The sequence below is a fragment of the Xenopus laevis genome, chromosome 1L (genome assembly GCF_017654675.1).
Source record: "Xenopus laevis strain J_2021 chromosome 1L, Xenopus_laevis_v10.1, whole genome shotgun sequence".
Lineage (NCBI taxonomy): Eukaryota > Metazoa > Chordata > Amphibia > Anura > Pipidae > Xenopus > Xenopus laevis.
Window position 1 is genome coordinate 63921309 of NC_054371.1, and position 24948 is coordinate 63946256.

General features: G+C 38.1%; 1 pseudogene; it reads right to left on the reverse strand.

The window, feature by feature from the left end:
- Positions 1–1777: 1777 nt before the first annotated feature.
- On the reverse strand, positions 1778–20909 carry LOC108719614 (annotated as a pseudogene).
- Positions 20910–24948: the final 4039 nt, after the last annotated feature.

Below are 24948 nucleotides of genomic sequence, written 5' to 3' on the forward strand. Positions count from 1 at the left end.
TTAAATAGTAAAAAGATCCAGGATGAAAAAAAAAGTATTAAAATGTATCTTTTAAAGTATCTTAGTGCCGACGCACGTTTCGCTATATCAGCTTTTTCAAGGCAGCAAGTATCAAAATTCAAATAGATCACATCTACTGCCCCCCCCCCCACTGTCCAGCATCTTACTTACCTCATCATAAAAAGCAATCAAATTTGTCTGACATGACCTATCCTTCCTAAAGCCATGCTGATTGTTGCTCATAATGCCATTCACTAGGACAACCTTTTTGAATGTGATCCTTTAACAAGCCTTCAAATAACAGAACTTTTTTTGATCAGCTGGGGGGAGAAATGCCCAAAACCACCCACTATCCCTACTTTTATTTGAAATGCCTACCACAACCAGTACAGGTAATTTTTCAGCCCAAAAATTATCTAGTGGGCATTTATCAGTGGTACCCATGGTAGCAGACACCAATGGTAGCAATTATTTATTTCTGCTATAGCTTTGGTGCCCACGCGTATGAGACAACCCAATCAGTGCAGAAATAGATTAATAGCCTCTATATGAAACTCACAGCCCTTTGTAACTGGATTATTTCTGCTGTTTAGAATGAAAGGATGGAACTGCATAGAGGCAGGATTACAACAGGCTGCAGTATGCATGGGCATACTTTAAAGAATTTAACTTTTTCCTACCCTTGCCTCCAGTCATTATTTGCAGTTGCTCTTAGTCCTACTCTAAATTTTTTTGGAATTCCAAGAAGTCTCCAAGGAGTGGTCAAAATGGTTTTAAAAGCAAGGGTGGAGCAAGCAGATGTTGCAGAGAGAAATGGAAAGCTCAAATAAAAGCTTGCTCACTGACAGAAACTTATGCTATCCTTCAGACTTCTTTTTAGGTTTCAGTTTTTAAATTAAAATACCAAAACATGACAGTTAAATTAGATATGGGAGATCAAAATTCTAAATTGAATATTTTTTTTGATACAGAATGTGATGAGATGTTCATTAAAGGCTGGATATACTGAAAGTGCAGGAAAGAAGGTAAAAAAAAGTCTGATTGTTTAGCTGGTAAAACAAAACAAGCAAGTCATGCATTAAGTACAGTACAATATAATAAGCACATTTCAATATCACCATGCACCGGAAAACAATCCCTTGGGTTTCACCAACATCACTAATAAATACATGACCTTTATATACCCACTGAATTTAAATTGATGTAAGCGTAAGTAAGTTAACAAAGTTTGGCTAGGAAGGAATTCTAGCGAAAATTCATTATGAAATTCAAACAAATTAGTGCTAACGAAAGAACATCAGCATTCTTTTGCCGTGACAAACAGCAAGCAGCCAGTAGATGGGTGCTGGGAACTTAAGTTCAAAGACATATGAAGTGTCACAGGTTAATCGCAGAATAAGAGCAATATAATACACAAAAGCCATGAATATCCTGTAAATGATATCCTTATAAACGGTGAGTAGTGATGTCATCAGTTATAAACGGTGAGTAGTGATGTAATTTCTGTCACATGACTCACTAAAATTTGTGTATTATAATAAATAAAGTACCCCCAGTTGTAAAATATGAGGATATTAGAAGTTACCTCGGAGTTCCATGACCTGTATAAAAACACTCGGCCTTCGGCCTCGTGTTTTTATATGGTCATGAAACTCCTCGGTAACTAATAATATCCTTATATTTTACAAGAGGGGGTACTTTATTCACTATATAACGCACAGTACCCCTAGTGGCAAGAAATTGGAAAATAGCAGTTTTAATAAAGTATCAGCTAGTATAAAATTAGCAATTCTTTATTTTTAATAAATGAGTCATAGATCAGTCTTCAGACTCCTCATAATGGGCATAGCCACTGGCATATGTTCTGCCTAAATGCAAGTGGCTGATTGGCTCTGAGGCTTCTGTATCAGAGTCTTCTTCACACTCTTCCTCATCTACTTCTTCATCATCCTCTTCGTCATCGTAATCATCATTTCCACATGTTTCCACCAGATGCAAGATTTTTCCAGTAGTTTTCATAGCCGGATCCCCCGTCTTCTTCCTCGTGCCAGTTATCCTGCCAAACTTAAGGGAACGTGCTGCAGAATGAAAGCAAGTCAGAATGATTTGAAACCCTGTACACATGTAAAGTTTCCATGTCTTGACATCAGAAATGAAATATGGAAGTTGGTAGCAGGCATTTAAAGTAGGATCTGCGTTCTACTTTCTACAAGAAAAGTTGATTCAAAAAAGCTCTAATAAAATCATGGAAATATACAGGAATGGAAAAAGATGTGCTTATCCTTTTACAGAAGTCATGTAAAAAAATATTTTTATTTGGCTTGTTTAAAGGAGAAGGAAACATGTTTTACTTGGGGGTGCCAAAAGTACCCGCGAGTTATTTTATCTACTTTCCTGATACCCCAGACTGGTGCTCCTATCAGGAGAAAACTGCACAGACCTGGGGTTATTCCAGCGAGCAGCACGGAGTGATAGCCTTCCTCCAGGAAGACAATCACTCCGTGCTGCTTGCTGTAATAACCCCAGGCTGGTGCAGTTTTCTACTGATAGAAGCACCGACCCGGGCATTGTGTAAGTAAATAGAATCACTTTGGGATGCCTAACTTTTGGCACCCCCAAGTAGAAAATGCCTTTCCTTTTCCTATAAATAGGTTTTAGCTTCCATTTCTATGGAGTGAAGTTAGAATTTTTGTAGCTTTCCACCTCTGTATTTGAAAGAAAAATAACACATGGTGGTGCTATATTACTTCAAAGATGTTCTTCAACAGCCAGTGAAACAAAGTTATGGCTTCATAATTATCAATTAAGCTTTACTTATAAATAGGGCATATCTTCTCTTTTCTCCTGATAATATGGAAATGTGTACGTACAGACTAATAAAATGCTTACTTAATATTAAAGGAGAACTAAACCATCCCCAAAACTCAGCCCTCTGCAACAACCTTCGTTGATTGCCCTACAAAATATATCTTGCAGGAGTATGCACAGTTGAAGCTGATTTAGGACCTAGAATCAAGTGTGCATGCTCCTGCAAAATCCAAAGGCTGGACTGTCTTTAAATTCTGATGTGCAACTCTGCAGTTTATGGCTAGGGATGTCGCGGACTGTTCGCCCGCGAACTAATTCGCGCGAACATCGACTGTTCGCGTCCGCCGAATGTTCGCGAACGTCGCGCGACGTTCGCCAATTTGGGTTCGCCTTAGCTGGCGCTTATTTTTGACCTCACCCCAGACCAGCAGATACATGGCAGCCAATCAGGAAGCTCTCCCTCCTGGACCACCCCCACACCCCCTGGACCACTCCCCTTCCATATATAAACTGAAGCCCTGCAGCGTTTTTTCATTCTGCCTGTGTGTGCTTGGAAGAGCTAGTGTAGGGAGAGAGCTGTTGCGTGATTTGAGGGACAGTTGATAGTAACTTTGCTGGCTAGTAATCTACTTGATACTCCTCTGTATTGTAGGGACAGAACTCTGCAGGGATTTGAGGGACATTTTAGGTTAGGTAGCTTTGCTGGCTAGTAATCTACCTTCTACTGCAGTGCTCTGTATGTAGCTGCTGTGGGCAGCTGTCCTGCTGCTGATCTCTCATCTGCTGACTGCTGCCTGTAACCCAATAGTCCTTGTAAGGACTGCTTTTATTTTCTTTTTTGTTTTTTTACTTTGCTACTATAAGAGCCCAGTGCTATTAGTCTAGCTGTGTTGGGGAGTGGGACTGGTGTGCTGCTCCTCCTAGTAGTTCACCACTACCAGCACCAACCAGAGTCAAAATTGTTACAAAGTATCTTATTTGCACCTGTTAGCTGTTCTGAGCTCTCTGCCAAAAGCTAATTAAGTTAGAAACTGTTTTTTTTCTGGCTGTTCAGTTCAGAGAAAAGAGGGACTGGTGTGCTGCTCCTCCTAGTAGTTCACCACTACCAGCACCAACCAGAGTCAAAATTGTTACAAAGTATCTTATTTGCACCTGTTAGCTGTTCTGAGCTCTCTGCCAAAAGCTAATTAAGTTAGAAACTGTTTTTTTTCTGGCTGTTCAGTTCAGAGAAAAGAGGGACTGGTGTGCTGCTCCTCCTAGTAGTTCACCACCACCAGCACCAACCAGAGTCAAAATTGTTACAAAGTATCTTATTTGCACCTGTTAGCTGTTCTGAGCTCTCTGCCAAAAGCTAATTAAGTTAGAAACTGTTTTTTTTCTGGCTGTTCAGTGCAGAGAAAAGAGGGACTTTCCAGTACAAAAGAGGGACAGGGGGTTGAGTGGTCAAAAGAGGGACAGTTGGGAGGTATGCAAGTGCCACCTAGCTGTTTGAGCTTTTTCACATTCTGTCTAAATAACAATAATAATTCCGTGTCCGTAAACATCACCTGAGTGATGTTTTTACAGCAGCAATAATATATTCCGTATCCACTACTGTATACGTTGCCCTTGCAGGCATTGTTTGCCCAGTCTTTAACCAAGTGCCACCTAGCTGTGTGAGCTTTTTCACATTCCATGTCCAGAAACATCACCTGAGTGACGTAGTGTGATTTCTGCCCTTTACAGCACAAAACGCAGCGCTGTGTCAACAATGTATTTTTCAGATACATTTTTGCCCTTGATCCCCCTCTGGCATGCCACTGTCCAGGTCGTTGCACCCTTTAAACAACTTTAAAATCATTTTTCTGGCCAGAAATGTCTTTCCTAGCTTTTAAAATTCGCCTTCCCATTGAAGTCTATGGGGTTCGCGAACCGTTCGCATTTTTGACGCAAGTTCGCGAATATGTTCGCGAACATTTTTTCCGCCGTTCGCTACATCCCTATTTATGGCAAACAGACACACACAGGAAAACTTTTCAATGAAATAGACGCTGTGAGGAGGGAGCTTGATGGAGGCCAGTGGAGGGGGGGCTGGGGTTTGGAAGGATTTAGTTCTCTTTTAAGAATGTGGTTGTATCTAAATGTAGCTAGCACTCATTATGGTATAATAGGAATTAAATAAAAGCAGGACACTGTTGGAGAGGTATGTAAAATATGAAGTACACTGCAGTACTGGACATAAAAAGGGCTACTTTAATGAAAACAACTAAGAAAATAATATCTCCAGATAATGATATCTCAAACTAGAGCAAAATGAAACAATGTGATCTTCACAGAAGCATGCCTGTTAATTATTATATATCATAAGAATGTATACAGCAAAGCAATAATCATTTCACACTGGCCTGCAGTAAGGCAGATTGATTAACTATGCTTTCTTTCAAATGACAGAATAACAATAACATTATACATTCAACTCAGCTTCTAAGGAGGAAAGAAACCAGGAGGCAATGAAGTCTAAATGGAGAAAAATTATTTTAATAGTCTCTGGAACAAAAGACAGCAGTGAAAACAAATAACATTTTACCTTGCAACGGAGGCATGAATGCTGTCCTAGGCGATTGCAAGAAGCACCTGGTGCGAAGAGGAGATGGCAAAAAATTCAGAAAATTAAAAGCTAACAATGCATCTACTAGAAGAGCAATTCCAATTCTCATACCAAATCACATAGCTTTATATGGAACCTAATGCCTAAAATGAAAAACTGATGAAAATAAGTCACTAATTTCTCAAGTTATAACATTGCAACTTTCTACTCTCCACTACTCTGAAATTATATAGGAATGAAACTTTTTGTAGGGGCAACTATTACTGCCCCAGCTCCCTTAGAAGAGGTTCTCTTACCAACACATATTAGCATACAGAATGTTCATATATAACGCCAAGGTTAAAATATAGTGAAACTAAAACAAGTTTAAAAGCATAGCTAGAGAGCTAGAGCTGGGCGAGTACTACGGTTATTCCTTTTTTTCCAGATGATAAATGTGCTAGTTTTACTCTGCATCTACTTGTAATACACCGTCTGGTTATCAGAATGGTAAGTATATTCCAGGTGCCTATATGTACGAACCCCTATACATGGCTAGGGAATTGTTGCAAAATTACTGGGCCATCTACTGTCTGTCTCTTGTATGAAATCCTTTTGAATATTCCCAGTGAGCGGCAAGACTTGCAGTGAACTTGCTTCCACTTATTCTGATATGGTGGGATGCCCTGGATTACAGGTGGTTGTTATAAGGACACAATCTGGTAATGTAACAGATCAGGGTGGGGTATGTATATCAATTATTTGCAATTGTTATAACTATCTTGAGTAAATAAATTCATGGTAAGAAATGGCAATAATTTATTTTGCTATAAACAATAAAACATATGAAACATATATAAAGTTAATAAGTAAAACCTTTGATAATGTACCTGTTTTTTATTGTATTTTTAGATATAACATCCTATATTTTAATGAATGTGCGCCTCTCTAACAAGGGTATGACATGAATTCTGAAAAAAAAAAAACCTTACATTTGAAAGTCTCTGCTTCAAGAACTTGGCAACTGGCTTGGTGTTCAAACTGGTCATCTTCACAAAGGAAGTTGTAACAAAAAGAGCAGCTGAAAATTCACCCACCTGTGGGGGGATAAGGCATTAAATACTGCGATCGTTCTTTGCAAAACTGTACACATGCACTGAGACACACCATCAGAGAAAAAGCCAAAAAAAAAACATTTTGGTTGGCAGGAGTTTGATAAATACTAATAAAATAGGCAAAAGAATACTTTGGTATAAAACTGGAAGGAAAATGTGTAATCAATGCTTTTTAATACTGCACATGCATGTGTGTTACATATGCTTTGTATTGCTTTTGCTGTCTAGAAGACCAGCTGTCTAAGAAGTAACGGTATTTAAGTTAATGATACAATTTGCACTGAAAATGTTATTACAAACTGAGAAGTGGGTAAGAGACAGAATCCTATTAAAAAGAGACAATGTTTCTTGTCATATAAAATCACCAAAACAAAAATCCCATTATTCAGTGCACCAATTCTCTTTGGGTCTGCCTAGTAAGCCTGTCCATATTAGCATACACTAATATTTATATTAAACATATTTAAAGATTTAAGGGACTTAGCAGATTTATATTATAGTAGAAAACAAACCAGGAGGCACAGCTGACTTCTTATAAGGTTTGGAATTTCAAATACAGTATGTACCGGCATACAGGTATGGGATCCCTTATCAGGAACCAAAAAGCTCCAAATTACAGAATGAATTATCTCCCATAGTTCATTTTAAACCAATAATGTACATTTGTATAAATTATTTTTATTTTTTCTCTGTAATAATAAAACAGTACCTTGTACTTACTGGCAATTAAGCTGCATACATCCATATTGGTGGCAAAAAAAATCCTGTTGGGTTTATTTAATGTTTTGGTAGACTCAAATTATCCCTTATCTATAAATCCTAGGTACCAAGCATTCCGAATAATTGATCCTGTACTTCATTTTCTGCATTTAGGTTTCATAGCTGTTTAGCAATTCCACATCAGTGGCAGTCAATATTATATTGGTAAACGGCTAGGGTGGGATATAACCAAATGCGGCATTTCCAGCAGCCACTTAAAAATAAATCGTTCTAAAGGACTACATCAGTAATAAAGTATATATAAAAGTCATCTCTTGCAGCGGTGACCACATACTTAATTCCACTTACACAACTCAATGCTGTGCACAAGACGTTCATTTGTAGTTCAGAACAGATGAAACTTGTGCACCCCACCTAGAGCATCTCGGACCCAAATGGTCAACTACAACCAGTGATACTTCTTTATTGGGACTGCTTTGTTTTGGTATTCATTCGGAAAAGCCTGTGGTTTTTTTCCCATTGTTATAATACTGTATTTTTTCCATTTGATATTACAAACCTATATATTTCTGCTCCCTGTTTTACAGGGTGAAAAAAAGGCTTGGGATTCATAAATAAAAGATGGTAATAATAGAAACCCATGGAGTTTTCAAACACAAGTCAGAGAAAACTGCCTCTGCTTTTATCTGCAAATCTTTTATTTGAAACATCAGAAGGCTCTGAGCACATAATGCATCCTGTTTTTCCACTGACAGGTACCGATGTTTAGTGATTTCTATGACTCGTCTGAAGTAAAAGTGAAACCGTACATTCCACAGACCAAAAAGGAATGAAAGGGAAAAAGCTCATTATTTTGCTATTGTGTATGGACAATATGTCAGTGTGCTCTACTGCCCCCAAGTGTGAGCTAATGGCAGAGGAGATGAATTCCAAGAGAGGTGAACTGCAGATGTCTGACATGGGTCACTATTTACAGCGAGGCATCCAGCTCCTGTAGGTATGAAGTGTCACAAAGGGCATTTGTATTTGTTCCAGGGACACATTGGGGTCCAATTTATGATTATCACCAGAGGACTGTTTTCTACTATGTTATAGTTTTTGCTGTATTCGAATTTAGCCTGTAGTATTAGCCAGTTTCAAAACAAGGATTCCTGTAAGGGGAAGTTCAAATGATCTACCTTGGACGCAGATATATTAATCAGCAATGCATCGAGACTCTAGTTCACACTGCATTGAAAGTGCTGCCAATCTTGCAGTAACAGTTTAAAGGGGAACTATCATGAAAATAAAATTATATATGCTTCCTCATACTGAAATGAGAAATTTTCTAAATACATTCAATTAAAAATTCTGCATTGTTTCTAAAATAATCACGTTCATCTTCACTATTCCTCTCTCGGCATCCGTTTCTCTTCATTCTGTCTTTATGCAGCAGTTGGGTGTCAGATGAATGATCCAATATATCTTATAGGAGGGCTTCCTTTCCGAACAGATGTATTGGAGATCACTCAAATAACTGATTCCAGTGCAAACAAAATCTAACAAAATAACTGTCTTTTGCACAAATTCTGCATATAGAGAGACAGGATTTCTGATGATTTTAATAGAGTGATCTCTAATAAATCTTCTAGGCAAAATGAGCCCACCTATAAGATATATTGGATCATTCACCTTACACCCAAATGAATGAAGACAGAATAAGAATAAACAGATGCTGAGAGGGAGATAGTGAAGATAAACTTGATTATTTCAGAAACTGTACAGAATTTTTTTTAATTGATTGTATTTAGAAAGTTTCTTATTTCAGTATGCTGAAGCTTATATTACATTTTCATTTTCGTAATAGTTCCCCTTTAATTACATACCATGGTCCCAGACTGCACGTTCACACTCAATACAATCTGCAGTGGTGAGAGGACAGGTGCAGGCGTGACTGCTCAGACACTTCTTTCCATGGCACACCCAAGCTTCACAGAAATCACAGATGGCACCCTGCAGAAGGCCAGTGTGAGAGAGAGAGCATTAGCACCAAACAGATAATAGATTTTGGGAGGAAAAAGATCAGGGATATTGTGTCCTGCAGTAAATAGGATATTCCCAGTAGTACATATTATGTATTGGGATCTCAAGCAATTCACAAATCATTAATTTTTTAACTTTATTTTATCACAGTCATATATGGGTAGCGTGAACATTAACATATTTTGGATATTTTTCTGTAAATTTTATTTTACATCTAACAAAGTGAGTTTACAAATAAGCACCAAAAAAAGTGTTATCGCACACGATCAACACATTTACCTCACTTTCTACATTTTATTTTTAGCCAAATTAAATCTAATGTATCAAGAGCAGCCTCTACTGGAGAATACACGCCATGCAACAGAGGGTGAACAGTAAAAAAATAAAACGCAATACATTTACATTGTATAAAAAATCTTTGCATTAAAAGGTACAAATGTATTGTATAGAAAATGTGATGTCTTTGCTACCTGATTTCCATTTAACAATCAGTTCTTGTCTGCAACAAGTGCTCTGTCCATACTAATGTAAAGGTAAATATATACAAAATAAAATGAGTTGTGGGTAACACATTTTAATGTTAGTCAGGTGCTATCTGTGTGCTGCACAAACTCCAAAATATAGCAACTCAACAAATGTTTGCTTTTAGTGGTGTAAAGCTGTGATGATAAAGAAAAGAAACTGCTGTTGCAGAATCTAATTTGCTGCTGTATCCAAATACTCTGTAGCAATGTAGAATATGCAATTTAATTATCCAACTTAAATTACTAAAGGGACACTCTTCCCACATTTGGTAGAAAGTTAGATTACTAGTATACCACCCCACCCCCCTCATTTCCTGTGCCTCTTCTGTGCTTTGAAAGTAGCTGCCCATTAGATAGAGGGATTATGTGTGCACTTGTAATCTAATTATGTACCTTGCAATGAACATACATTAATGCTTCAATGTCCCAGTTTAGCTCAAGAAAAAATAAAAAAAACTGCTCTTTAGCCCTTGCAAATACAAAGCTTTCTCCTTTGGTTAAAGTTGCTAGTAGTGTCATGTATGTATAACCTATCTTCATATCCTAAATATGGCTCTTTTTAACTATAGCAACAGTTGTTTTAATGTTACATAGTTAGATAGTTACATAGTTACATAGTTAAATTGGGTTGAAAAAAGACAAAGTCCATCAAGTTCAACCCCTCCAAATGAAAACCCAGCATCCATACACACACCCCTCCCTACTTTTAATTAAAATTCTATATACCCATACCTATACTAACTATAGAGTTTAGTATCACAATAGCCTTTGATATTATGTCTGTCCAAAAAATCATCCAAGCCATTCTTAAAGGCATTAACTGAATCAGCCATCACAACATCACCCGGCAGTGCATTCCACAACCTCACTGTCCTGACTGTGAAGAACCCTCTACGTTGCTTTAAATGAAAGTTCTTTTCTTCTAGTCTAAAGGGGTGGCCTCTGGTACGGTGATCCACTTTATGGGTAAAAAGGTCCCCTGCCATTTGTCTATAATGTCCTCTAATGTACTTGTAAAGTGTAATCATGTCCCCTCGCAAGTGCCTTTTTTCCAGAGAAAACAACCCCAACCGTGACAGTCTACCCTCATAATTTAAGTCTTCCGTCCCTCTAACCAATTTAGTTGCACGTCTCTGCACTCTCTCCAGCTCATTTATATGAGCCAGGGTAACTAAATGACTGCAAAATGTAAAACTAAAATTTTTCGGAATCATTGGGTAGCAAGTTAGCTGTGTCTTAAGGCTAAACTACAAAGGAGATTTTGTAGGATGGTTTTGGATCGACAGATGACATCCTACAAGTCAGATGTAATCTGGGTCAAAATATAATGAGACTGATGCAAAAATCGGAGGTGTAAACTCGGACTTGTTCGCTGACACAAATACAATGACCGAACGCTGCATGTTACGTTTTCATCAGCCAAGATAAAATCAAATAGTCAGACAGACTTTCTCTCAATGAATTTACATTGAATTGGTTGAAGGAAAGATTGTTCATTTTAACTATGGATGCCCTGAATCCAGGATTCGGTTAGGTATTCGGCCTATTTCAGCAGGATTCGGCCGAATCCTTCTGCCTGGCTGGACCGAATCTGAATTTGCATATGCAAATTAGGGGTGGGGACGGAAATCACATGACTTTTTGTCACAAAACAAGGAAGTAAAGAATGTTTTCCCCTTCCCACCCTTAATTTGCATATGCAGATTTGGTTTGGTATTCGGCCGAATCCAAAATAGAGGATTCGGTGCATCCCTAATTTTAACTACAAATGTTAGGAGCTGTATCGTCAGATACTGTATGTAGGTAGAAACAATAGAATTCTACCCCTAATCTAATTCTGATTCAAAATCTATTCAGCAGCAACCCTTTGCCAATGTTCTTGCTTTTTTGGGCACCCAATAAAAATTTTCCACCTTGTCCGATCGACAAGACGATGGATAGCCAACAATATCAGTCGCCTTATTTCCCACCATACACGATCCAAATATTGTAGACAATGCCTACCACAAAATGCATTGATTTCTAAAATCTTTAAAATAATTGAGGCACCTTACCCATTTGGGACAAAATAACTAAACAGCAGCAGTCGAGCAGAGGTGTTGCAGTTGTGTAAGATCAAAATACCTCTAAATTATTAAAATACTGGTTTAATTCCTATATGCATTTATTATATGCATTTACTACTTTATTCCTATATGCATAAAAAACATATTTACAGAATCAGACTTGCAACTAATGTCAGCCATAGACAGTAGAAACCATACAAATTACTCTCCCAAAAACAAATCAATTGCAATGAGGATATATTGTTTGCCAGTGAATTCTAAATCAATAACAACAAAGCCTAGAAAGTAGTTTTCAGGACTGGGATTCTATCAAGTCAATGACTGGGATTCTAGCAAGTCAATGATGACATCATTCTAGCATGTTCTCAGGTCCTTTCCTAAAATGCCTGGATTAATAATTATATAATGATATTCAATGTTTCACTGGGACAAGGCTACATTCCTTCTAACTGCAATTTCACATTTCCAGTTTTTCCCCATTTGCTTTTTTTTGAAGTTCTATTAATGTTAAATCAAGACAAGATTTTAAAAAGGGTTTCTGTTGTGCTTGGAGATTGCCATTAGAGAAGAGCAAGAAGACTTTATAAGTTTTAAAGTCACCAAAGACAGACACTTTCTAAAAGTGAAACTGAAAATCAGACCATGATCAGGGTTGCTACACCCCTAGGCTTTATGCAAGAGAGAAAGGGATATATTAAAGGGGAGTTATCAGAGGACTAAAACCATAAACTGGTACATTATACCTTTAATCTGTTGTGATGTGCACAACTAGCAGCCATAAGGCATGAAGATTCCTCCAGCACTCAAAAATACATGCCTGACCATAGTGAATACACATTGTGCAAATGCGATGATATTTGTACACTCCACTGGGGCAAGGATTGATGTATAAGATGTACAATCTCAGTACAACTATGAGTAACCTAATGGCTCTATATGATGGATAATTATAGCAGATACCGAGGTCAGTACCTTTACTCACCTGGGTAAAATAGGTGTGGGACTAAATATAAAGAAAAGCAATATAAAAACAAAAAAGAGAAAACGAAAGCCTCACAGTCAATTTGGTGTTTTCTTGTATGCCAACCCTAACAAAAGCATAGCATTTTCAGTTGCAGGGTAGAAAAAGGATGTCTTAAGAAGATCAACTGGTTAGAGTACTAAAAGATTATTTAAAGGTGACCTTCCCATTATGGTGAAATGCCATACTATAAACGGTTGACCCCAAGTTTAAATACTTACCACCATTGCCATGCCGGTGCTGTACACTCCAGGGTGTTTAATTACACAGTCAGAAGACTTCATCATGCATTTTGTTTTTCCTGGTAAAAAAAACAAATGCGTAAATTTAAGTTTAAATAGCATCCTACTAAAAATCTTAAAGCATTAGCAAATGCCTAATCATTCTTTTATGGAAGGATGGCTTAAGGAATCCTGTGCTTGCTTATGTGATATACAAATATGGTGAAGTTGTGTCTAAAACTGCAGTCATATTTTAAAGGTTCAATATTGCTCTAAATGTAGTTTGAATTAGAATTCTTCTTTTGTATATTATTGACTAAAGCTTAACAAAGCAGTAGGTTAGAAATACGGCATAGTATTCACCCAAGATGGTGCGCTCCTGTGACAATGATGAAGTAAGAACAGTATATAAAATATTGTATTTCTAGCTTGTTTTTAGATTTTAGTTCTTCTTTAAACGGATTCTGTCAAGATTTTTATGGCATTGTTTTTTTTTTATTTTTAACACTGAAACGTTTATTTTATGGTATTAAAGAAGAGAAGAGATGGACTTTTCGTCCATATTGATATAGGACACTGCATGTAATTCATTGTGCCATTTAAAATTGCATTCGTGTACCAATAATTTTTTTGTTGTTGTAATATTGGTGTGTAGGCAGCCATCTCAGGTCATTGTACCTGGTCATGTGCTTTTAGAAAGAGTCAGCACTTCACATTGGAACTGCTTTCAGTTTAGCTATTGTTTCTCTAAATGTAACTGAAGGAGTCGCAGTGGGACTTGGATTTTTACTATTGAGTGATGTTCTCATATTGACCACTAGGTTGGAGCATTTTTAGCAATGCAGGAGCTGTTCCCTTGTTACCTTCTCATTGTTCTGCTGATGGGCAGCTCGAGGAAAAGCAAAGGGTGATATCACTCCAACTTGCAGTGCACCAGTAATGAGTGTCTGAAGTTTATCAGATCGCAAGTTACATCATTGGGGGCACCTGGTAAATTGATTTTAAAATTAAATACAAAAAATGTGTTTGGTCTTTTGAAAAACCTATTTCAATTCAGGATTCTGCTGGAGAAGCACTATTAACTGATCTTTTAAAAAACATGTTTTCCCATGAAAGAATCCCTTTAAAGAGTCCTAGAAAGGTTCCCTATTATTGGTCGCCTGGTTTATTGCTTTTACTTAAAGGGCGCATATTGAGTCACTTTTTTTGTAGCATTAATTGCCTTTTCCTTCAAATGTATACTAGCCCAGAAAAAAAAATCACATTTTAGCTTTTAAAAATGTCATATCAGAACTGCAAAGAGATCCTCTCTGCTCAGTGTCTAGGCTGAAATGATACCATAACATTCTCCCAAAGAAATTGACTGCACGTGATCAGAGCTCTACAATAGCAGCCCAAATCCCACCCGTCTCTCACAGTAGAAGATGTGCAAAAAAAAAACCTTAAGTTAACCAAGTAATGCTAAATAGATAGTGCCAGTGGCCCACCATTGGGTCTGCTACATTTCCAGGACAGGTAGTGAGCAACAGTAGTGATGCTGTAGATGATTTTTAGGGATATTTTTACAAGAAAATGGAACAGACTTCAGTTATTTAAAAGTTATAATATCAGACTACATGGAAAAACTAGGTATCTCTCCAATTTAAGAATAAAATTAATTAGTATTAACTAATTGAAATGTGTTGATTAAAAATGGAAAATGTGTGCCTTTTTAGCAGCAATAAAATACTAGGAGGAATTTCACCTAGTACTAGTCATTATAGCAATGGCATCTACCACGATATATCAAACCACTAAATGTGGAATTTCATTGGTAAAAAGAAGGAAAACGTTGTATAAGTGAATATACACAGAGTGGCAATCCTGTGAGAATTAATGTTTGTATCTGTATACTACGGCGTTTAAAGTAAATTTAAGATAAGCTATACTTATTGAGCACCTATCACAGAAAAATGAATTCCTCCCAACAGAGGTGGGGGCTAATAAAGCATGTGATAAATGAGAATGTTCCCAGCTAGCTCATAATATGCATGCATGTTATGTACTAACAGGAAGAGGTTTCCAATACTATATCACACATGTGCATAATAAACAAGCTCAAGCACTTACTATTTGTGTGTGTGTTTATATATAAACACAGTGCCTTGGCTTGGCAGTAATATTGTAGTATTTACTTGAATGAAATGCAAAAAAAATAAACATATTCCTCAGAACTAAACTAACCTACTCTCTAACAGTTTAGCCAGGGTTAAGTTATGCCATGTTTAAAACACTGGCTGCAGTATCTATATGTATAGAAACTTTATGACAGATACAATTATAAGCCTTAGTTGCCCTTTAAATTCTTACAAAATGCACAAAATGGGGACCTGGGATATTTATAAGCCATAGTACAGATTATGTATATAGTGAAACTTCAATTTTACATCCTAAGTTTTTCCTAATTTTTCCTCATACTTCTGTGGTCCAATCTATATATTATGCATAATAACATTTCCCCAATTTTACACCATTTTATATGGTCCCCTGAAAAACCTTAAATGGGGGTTCTACTGTACTTGTTCTGTACTCACCACAATGAGCGCACATCGGAATCTTTTGCACAGAACTGCAAAAATAGCAAAATGCCCTGTTCTTCTGCCGCCTTTGTTAAAAAAAAATTTAAAAAAAGTTAAAACAAGTTACAGCTGAAAAAAATAATTGATAGGGATGTAGAAATACAACTGCATAATAAAAGTGTTAACACTTACCGCTGACATTTGTCGCATTCCTGTTGAAGAAAATAAGAAAAATGAATATTTACAGGACTTCTCAGCATTGTTCATTTAAACTATGCATTTGATGTTACAGGAATAATGACTGCCACTGAGTAGATATCGTATAGTGTATGTGCACTGCTCAACTAAATTCTTCCTGTCAGTCAGAAAATATAAATGTTCAGTGAGCCACTTCTATATTAATCCTGGTAGAGCAGCCTCGACTGACTTATGCCTTTTCATACCTGGTTATAACAAGGACTCTGAGGACACATAAGACAATATGGCAGCCAGGGGAGCACTAGCTTTAAAGATTGCATACCTCCGGTATTTCTGTCATGCTTTTTGAAACAATATTTTTTTTTCAAAATAATTGTGGGGCAATCAATAAATAATGCTCTCATATTCTCTCTCCCCCGAGATATATAAATACAGTATATGCACTTGCACACATAGTGGATAGCTCTATATTTGATAAACCTGTCAAGCCTGTATACAGTCATATGAAAAAGTTTGGGAACCCCTTTCAGCCTTCATAATAATTGACTCCACTTTCAACAAAAAAGATAACAGTGGTATGTATTATATTTCCCATGAACATCTGAGGACTGGGGTGTTTTCTGAACAAAGATTTTTAGTGAAGCAGTATTCAGTTGTATGAAAATCTGGCTGTGCAAGGGGGTACCCTTGTAATTTTGCTAATTTGAATGCATGTAACTGCTCAATAATGATTACTGGCAACACCAAATTGGTTGGATTAGCTAGTTAAGCCTTGAACTTCATAGGCAGGTGTGTCCAATCACGAGAAAATGTATCTAAGGTGGCCAATTGCAAGTTGTGCTTCTGTTTGACTCTCCTCTGAAGAGTGACAGCATGGGATCCTCAAAGCAACTCTCAAAAGATCTGAAAACAAAGATTGTTAAGCATCATGGTTTAGGGGAAGGCTACAAAAAGCTATCTCAGAGGTTTAAACTGTCAGTTTCAACTGTAAGGAATGTAATCAGGAAATGGAAGACAATAGGCACAGTTGCTGTAAACCCAGGTCTGGCAGGCCAAGAAAAACACAGGAGCAGCATATGTGGAGGATTGTGGGAATGGTTACAGACAACCCCAAGATCAACTTCAAAGACCTGCAAGAACATCTTGCTGCAGTTGATGTATCTGTACATAGTTCTACAATTCAGCACAATTTGCACAAAGAACATCTGTATGACAATGTGATAAGAAAGAAGCCCTTTCTGTACTCATGCCACAAACAGAAATGCAAAAGCTCAATGCAAAAGCTCATTAAGACAAGCCACAGTCAGTTTGGAACAAAGTGCTTTGGACTGATGAGAGAAAAATTAAGTCATAACAAAAAGTGCTTTGCATGGCAGAAGAAGAGCAGAACCCTGTCTAATTTTGTTATGATGCATATTGCAAATTTTCTGTTAATCCAATAAATGTTATGTCACTGCTGATATACTACTGTTTCCATAAGGCATGTTATATATTAAAAGGAAGTTGCTACTTTGGAAGCTCAGCGAATGATAAACAAAACTCCAAAGAATTAAGAGGGGTTTCCAAACTTTTTCATATGACTGTACCTGGCAGAATCTGAAAACATGAAATGGTCAGTTATAAAAGCAGCTGTGAGTTCAGGACGCAAGGGTTTTGCTTCTTCACATCATTCATTGCCACCATTTAGTGCCAGAAGTGACTCAATCCCAACTCAGAAAATGTTAGCAGCAATGTGCACCAGATTCACAGAAAATAACATGTGCAGGTGCATGTACTTGAGCTGCAATTGCAGCAATTGGTTCCAATTAAGCTGGGAAAAATGCTGCATTGTGGATAAAAATGATTGCAGTGCAGACTACAGTACATTCCTAAATGCCATTTTAGAACTTGGGTTTACACTTTTGTTCATCAATGCACTTACTAAGCTACATGAGGATTTGTTTTATGTGCTGAGTCCTTGTCTTGTCCCTGTCTTCCAACCATGTGTGTGTTATTTCAGTCGATATCCGCAGGCAACAGCTCAGCACATTGACAGAACTCTGCCTCTTGCTTGTCATTTGTTACCGTTTCAGAACGATCTGTCAACACCATGTTACCCAGCACATGGTCTCCAGCCTACTTTCCAACCAACTGAGGTAATATATAAATCTCTTTACCACCTTCTAGAAAAGGATCATCTACCAATGTTACATGCATTCAGTTAACTATTTCTGCTGTTATAAAATGACAAACATAGCATAAAATACATTACCATGGATGCATTACATGGATGCTTAGCCAGGTCAACATTACCCCGAGCTGCTTTCATTTGCTTTTCTCTTTCCTTGCGATTTTCTGCCTTATTGCGGGCACCAGTCTTCTTTTTAGGCATTTTCAAACACTATCGAAAGGAAATAAGAAACAAGTAATTAAACATTAGTCTTCGTAGGTTGCCCTTTTTTGGGAGGCACAGTGATCACCTAGCAGAATTGGAGAATGATGGGAGCTACAAGGAGCTGACCACTGCTTTTTTTCTACAGCTCCCAACTGAACATGTTAGAATTCTGAAGTGGGTATGCAAAAAAGGAGTGATCACCCTTTCACACACAGGAAAACGCCTTGGTATCCTCCTATATTAATGCATATTACCCAAAACCTGTTTTAAATTAAATAAAATGTAATTCTAAGCAACTTTATAATGTAATGGTATGGGATCTTTTAACTGGAATGCTCGGAGCCTGGGGTTTTCCAGATAACAGATCATTCCTTTAGACAACTAAAGATCATTTAAACATTGAATAAACCCAATAGGACAGTTTTACCACAAATAAAGATTTATGCATCTTCGATCAAGTACAAGGTACTGTTATTATTACAGAGAAAAAGGAAATCATTTTTAAAAATTAGGATCTGCAGAGAATATAACAAAACTTAAAACCACTGAAAAATATTCATATATACTTGAAAGCTGCTTAAAATTGCAAACTGTTTTTGGGTCAACAACGTATCTGAGTAAAAATACTCAGTACGGGTATAGGATCTTTTATATACAAATCTATATCTAATTATGGGAAGCAAGTCTCCCATAGAATCCATTTTATCCAAATGATTTTTAAAAATTATTATTTTTTCTCTGTAATAATAAAACGGTACCTGTACAGATATGGTATCAGGAATCCCGTTATACAGAAAGCACCAAATTACGGCAAGGTGTCTCCCATTGACTCCATTTTATTCAAATAATACAGCATTTTAAAAATGATTTCCTTTTTCTCTGTAATAATAAAACAGTAGATTGTACTTGATCCCAGATAAGCTATAATTAATCCTTATTGGAAGCAAAACCAGCCTGTTGGGTTCATTTAATGTTTACATGATTTTCTAGCAGGCCCGGACTGGCAATTTTTGGGTCCTGGCAAACACCAGAGGGGCTGCTGTAAGGTGCCATAGAAAATCTTTATTGTGGGGGCTGTTTGGGCCTCTGTTAGTGATGTGGATGTCAGGTTTTTCCCGACCCGCACAAGCCTCGCTAATGACGTCACAAAAGGGGTGGGGTGAGCAGGTGCACGGCTATAAAGCCGGAAGTCGACAGTTGAAGGTGGCGGGCGGGGAGAGCAGGAAGAAGAGCTCAACCCGGACCCGTTGGTAAAGGGGGGTGCGGGGTCAGACAAAGCTAGGGCATAAAAATGATGGTTGATCCCAATGTTATTAATAGGGAAAAAAAGATAAATATATAGGAAGGCCAGTATCTTTTTCCTGAAAAAGGAGGCAACCCTAGCCTGAACAACTTGCGGGTCCCGGGCCGGCCTACACATTACTAGCCTCTGTGTACCTGAAATGCCAGGGCCTATTGTGATTCTCAATCCAGACCTGACTGATTTGGTTTGAAGATCCAAAATTAAGCAAAGATCAGTTATTCAAAAACCCCCAGGTCAAACTTGTACTTGATCCTAACTAAGCTACAAGTAATCCTTATTGGAAGCAAACAATACTATTGGGTTTATTTAATGTTAATCAGATTTTTAGTAGACTTAAGCTGGCCATAGATGTAAAGATATTTAAAAGATCTTTTATCGTGAGACCATGATTATCTCAAAACGATCGTTTAAACGTACGATGTGTCCATCAACTAAAAAGACCATTTCAGGCGATATTGCTAGCAAAACTGAAGGGTACCTGCCTGTGTGGCCCTAGATTGCACTGGGACCGATAAAGATTTTTTAACCTGGCTGATGAATTTTCTGACAGATGTCGGGCGAAAAATCGTAAGATGTACGATCGTTTGAATCCCACTAACTTCACGATAATTTAACCGATTGGTCGGATTTTTGCTGAAATCGGTCGTTCGGCAAAGAAAAATCTTTGCGTCTATGGAGACCTTTAAGCTATCCATACATGGGCCGATAAAAGCTGCCGACAGACCGAGTCGGAAGTTTATTGGCCCATCCGACGGGCTTCCCTGATTAATATGTGGCCCAGTCAGCCAGATGTCGATCAGGTCGGGTTAAAAATCCCATCGAATAGCATCTGTTCGTAGATCAGGTCCTGCAATCCGACCACCCATTTTCCATACATAATGATCTGATCATGGGCCCACGTTCGCATCAGCCAAATATCGCCCACCTCAAGGTGGTCATATCGGGGAGAGATCCGCTCGTTTGGCAAAATCGCCAAATGAGCGGATCTCTGTGTATGGCCCCCTTTAATAAGGTATGAAGATCCAAATGATGGAAAGATCCATTATCCAGAAAACCCCAGGCCCACACCTGTATAAATAAAATGCTGTATTCACTTTTGTTTTGTTTTAAGCACAAAATAAGTATATTAAATTTAAACAAAGTGACAGCAGTTCTCATCAGGGAACACAAGCACGCGCATGTCAGGAAAAGAATCTCTGAAACCAGTTACTGGGGTTTCCTATAAAACCCATTCAAGGAAATAAGTCACTAGTCTCGAGTGGGATGTGATATCCACACACTGCCTGTCTCCTGACCAACAGCCCGCAGTCCCGCAACTTACATGTGCCGCAAAGCTGTTTATTGCAAACTCCTCGCCTCCTGTCTTTATACAAAATACCGACGCCAAAAGTCTTGTCAGGCGAGACTGTGACGTCGAAGTTTACGTAAGCGTAGTGACACGTTACGTAGCCGCCTTGTAGAAGCGACGGGCCGAGGAGGCGCAACTCAGCGTTATGCTTTCCCTCTGCTCGCACCTCTATTTTTATTAGAGAACGAAAATAAAATGAAGGAATAAGACCTTTTTTGTTGGTCCGTTATGCTCTCTACTACCCTCAGCTCCTCACAAGTCATTTATAGAGTATTTTAGGCATTTGCCTGATTGCCAGCGGTACTTACTGTTGTCACAATGTTTTCTTACAGTTTCACTATTAAGGGAAGAGTTTTTGAGCAAACTAAGGTCAGGTGAAATAAAGGCATCTTTTTGGGTTGTATGTACGTTGACATCCCTGTTTTCTTTTTTTGTAAACAAGGGTTATGGTTATCACACAATAGATAATTTAAAGGGGAAGGAAACCTTGTCGGCGCAAACCCCCCACCCCCCCTCCCGTTTGTTGCCCGCCCTACCTCCTACCCCTCCCGCTGGGCAAATGCCCCTAACTTGTTACTTACCCTTCTGCGCAGGAGCAGTCCAGGGAGTTCACAGACGACATCTTCTTCCACGCGATCTTCTTCCTGCTTTGAACGGCGCATGCGCAGTAGGATCATTTCGCCGGTACGATCTACTGCGCATGCGTGTGACTTTTGGCGCATGCGCAGTAGATCCGTGTCGGCGAAATGCTCCTACTGCGCATGCGCCAAAACGCCGTTCACAGCAGGAAGAAGATCGCGTGGAAGAAGATGTCGTCGGTGAACTCCCTGGACTGGACCTGCGCAGAAGGGTAAGTAACAAGTTAGGGGCATTTGCCCAGCAGGAGGGGTAGGCCAGGGGGAGGAGGGAGGGTGGGCAACACACGGGAGGGGGGGTGGGGGGTTTGCGCCACCTAGGTTTCCTTCCCCTTTAAGAGAAGGATGAAATTCAAAGTAAAGGGTAGTAGCCTCTGATTCCACAGTAAACAGCGTGTGTGGAAGTTGATAGCTGCCATATACTTCAATAACTATCACTAATCACTGCCGTCCATTTGGGTTTCGCTAGTGTGGCAACTTCCCTATTAAAGGAAAACTATACCCCAGGGGTGTCCAAACATTTTGCAACAAGGGCCAGATTTGGTGAGGTGAAAATGTGTGAGGGCCGACCATTCAGCCTGGCATCCAGGTAGCTAGCTTGTGATCAGGATCATTCACTCCTGGAGATGGACGCATACACATTGTTTAGGAAGTGGAGTCTGCTTGGACTTATTGTCCGCACCTCATTTAAACAAGAAAGCCGTAGCAGTAATATTTGGGCACATGATTAGTGAAACGATCGTCTATACTGCTGCCTGTGTCCTGAAGGTTTTAGCAATAGACATGTAATGGCACGTATTGACGCACCGCTCTCACATACATCTTTAGTTTACTGTACTGGCACGTCAGTACTTCAATTGACACCTTCAGCCCTAAAGAAGTATGTGAGAGAGGTGCGTCACTCTGTGCCATTACGGGTCTATTGCTAAAGCCTTCAGCACACAGGCAGCAGTATAGACCAAGTGGCAGATCATTTCACTAATGTGCCCAAATATTACTGCTTTGCCTACACGATTCCTGATTGCACTGAGCTGAGGGCCACATTATTATTAATTTCATGATGGAAGCTGAAATTTGAAAATGCCCGCAATTGTCCCATGGGCCTGACTTTGGACATGCCTGCCATACCCCCAAAATGAACACTTAAGCAACAGATAGTTTATATCATATTAAGTGACATATTAAAGAATCTTACCAAACTGGTATATATATTTAAGTAAATTTTGTCCTTTTACATCTCTTGCCTTGAACCACTATTTTGTGATGGTCTGTGTGCTGCCTCAGAGATCATCTGACCAGAAATACTACAACTCTAACTGTAACAGGAAAAACTGTTGAAGCAAAAGACAGAACTCTGTCTTTTAATTGGCTCATGTGACCTAACAAGTATAGTTTGTTTGGTATGTTTGTGTGCACAGTGAATCGTATGATCCCAGGGGGCTGTCCTTATTTTTTAAAATGGCAATTTTGTATTTATGATTACCCAATGGCATATACTACTAAAAAAGTATATTATTATGAAAATGGTTTATTTACATGAGCTGTTTTATGCAAAATCTTTTAATAGAGACCTACATTGTTTGGGGGTATAGTTTTCCTTTAAGGTGAATTATGTCTGTCCCTCTGGCAGCAAAGGCCAAACCTAACAGGCATGCCAGTTTAATATCTAGACATCTTAGATTTATATACCAAGTAGAACCATTTTGGCTGGCCAGCCCCTCTTATCTGTTATAAAACTCATGTCTTACAGTATAACATCAGCATATTATAGCTAAAGTGGTCCAAGTTATAAGGGTAGATGCAACAAAAACCAGGGTAAATTACAAGATAAAAAAATCTAGTACGGCTCGCATAGCAGAAAGGTCTTGTACTCACCAATTATTGAATCCTCTTACTATCTATTATTTTTTTAGGAAAGTAGTGATACCTTTATAAGCTCTCTGGCTGTTGTAGAAAGACAAAGCAGAGCTAGCACTAACAAGGGCTGCTAAACATATTGACTAGGGTAGTGTTGTTAGGGTAGTTCTGTTGGACCCTGAAAGCATGCTATAATGAAGCTCAGGGGAACTTTGAGTCATGCTATAATTTTCCATTCTGGTCCTCTAAATTTTGGTATGACCAGGTCTCTGACCCACTCTTTCTATTCTTTCAACAGATTTGAAACCATAGATTTGCAAGAAGATTGAGGATCTCCTCCTTTATCTGAGTCAACAATAATGGAGGAAGAGCAGAAAAATAGCATGTGTGCGGATCCGTGAACATCTTACAGATAGAACTTGTATGCCTTTTATTCTGAAACTTTTTCAGCTTCATAACAGAATTTAGCTTTTTTACATCTAGAACAACCATTTATGGTTGGATCTGCTGGGGAAATTGTTTCTGTTTGAAGTGCTATAAGAATAACTTTGTAAGGTTTCTGGTGCATATGAATCACTGAACTGAAAGCAAGATCTTTGTGTTATTCTGCTCACAGTTGAATGTCGTAAACCTACTTGGCTTTTTCTTGGCCTTTGGAAACAAAACTATACCTCTTTTGAAGTGGAGAAAATTCCCCTTTTTTAACTAAAGGTCTTTGTAGGAAACGTCATGGTGTTTTGATCTCCAGAAATAATTTTTTGCCTTTTACTGGGATTTGACCTCCTGTATAAAATCAGGACTGAAGAGGTATAGAGTAGATGTATTTGGAAAATGTGAAGATTTAAAAGTGAGGTGTGGCATATGCTGCCTTTTATTCTATCTAAATTGAAGTTGAATTTTGCTTTTCTATTGATATCAATATGATATGCCTATGTTTTGGTTAGTTCACATTAAAACATTCAACATCTACTAAGCTATGGTTATATTCGAATAAATCTTTGCTTACTGCAAAAATAAATACAGTAGATTAATCACTGTTACTCATTGTTTAATTCCTGGATTTTAGGTTGGAAATAAACAAGAGAAACATCTGTAGTTCTTTTCCTGGTGTTAAGTTATAACTCAACCCTAGCACTCAGGTATTGATTCCATATAGTTTATATTTCAAGCGATATATATTAAAGCCTTTAAAGGAATTGATCAGTATAAAAATAAAAAATAGGTAAATAGATAGGCTGTGCAAAATAAAAAATGTTTTCAATATAATTAGTTAGCCAAAAATGTAATGTATAAAGGCTGGAGTGACTGAATATCTAACAGAACACTACTTCCTGCTTTTGAGCTGTCTTGGTTTCCACTGATGGATATCCTTCAAGTCACTGACTAACTCAGAGCTAGAGAGCTGCAAAGCAGGAAGTAGTGTTCTGGCTATTATGTTAGACATCCAGTCACTCCAGCCTTTATAAATTACAATTTTGGCTAACTATATTCAACATTTTTTATTTTGCACAGCCTATTCATTTACCCAGTTTTTAGTTCTTAGTTTTTAGTTTTACACTGTTCCTTTACATTTTGGCTCTTGTATAGCCTTTTGAAACACACATGTTTACCA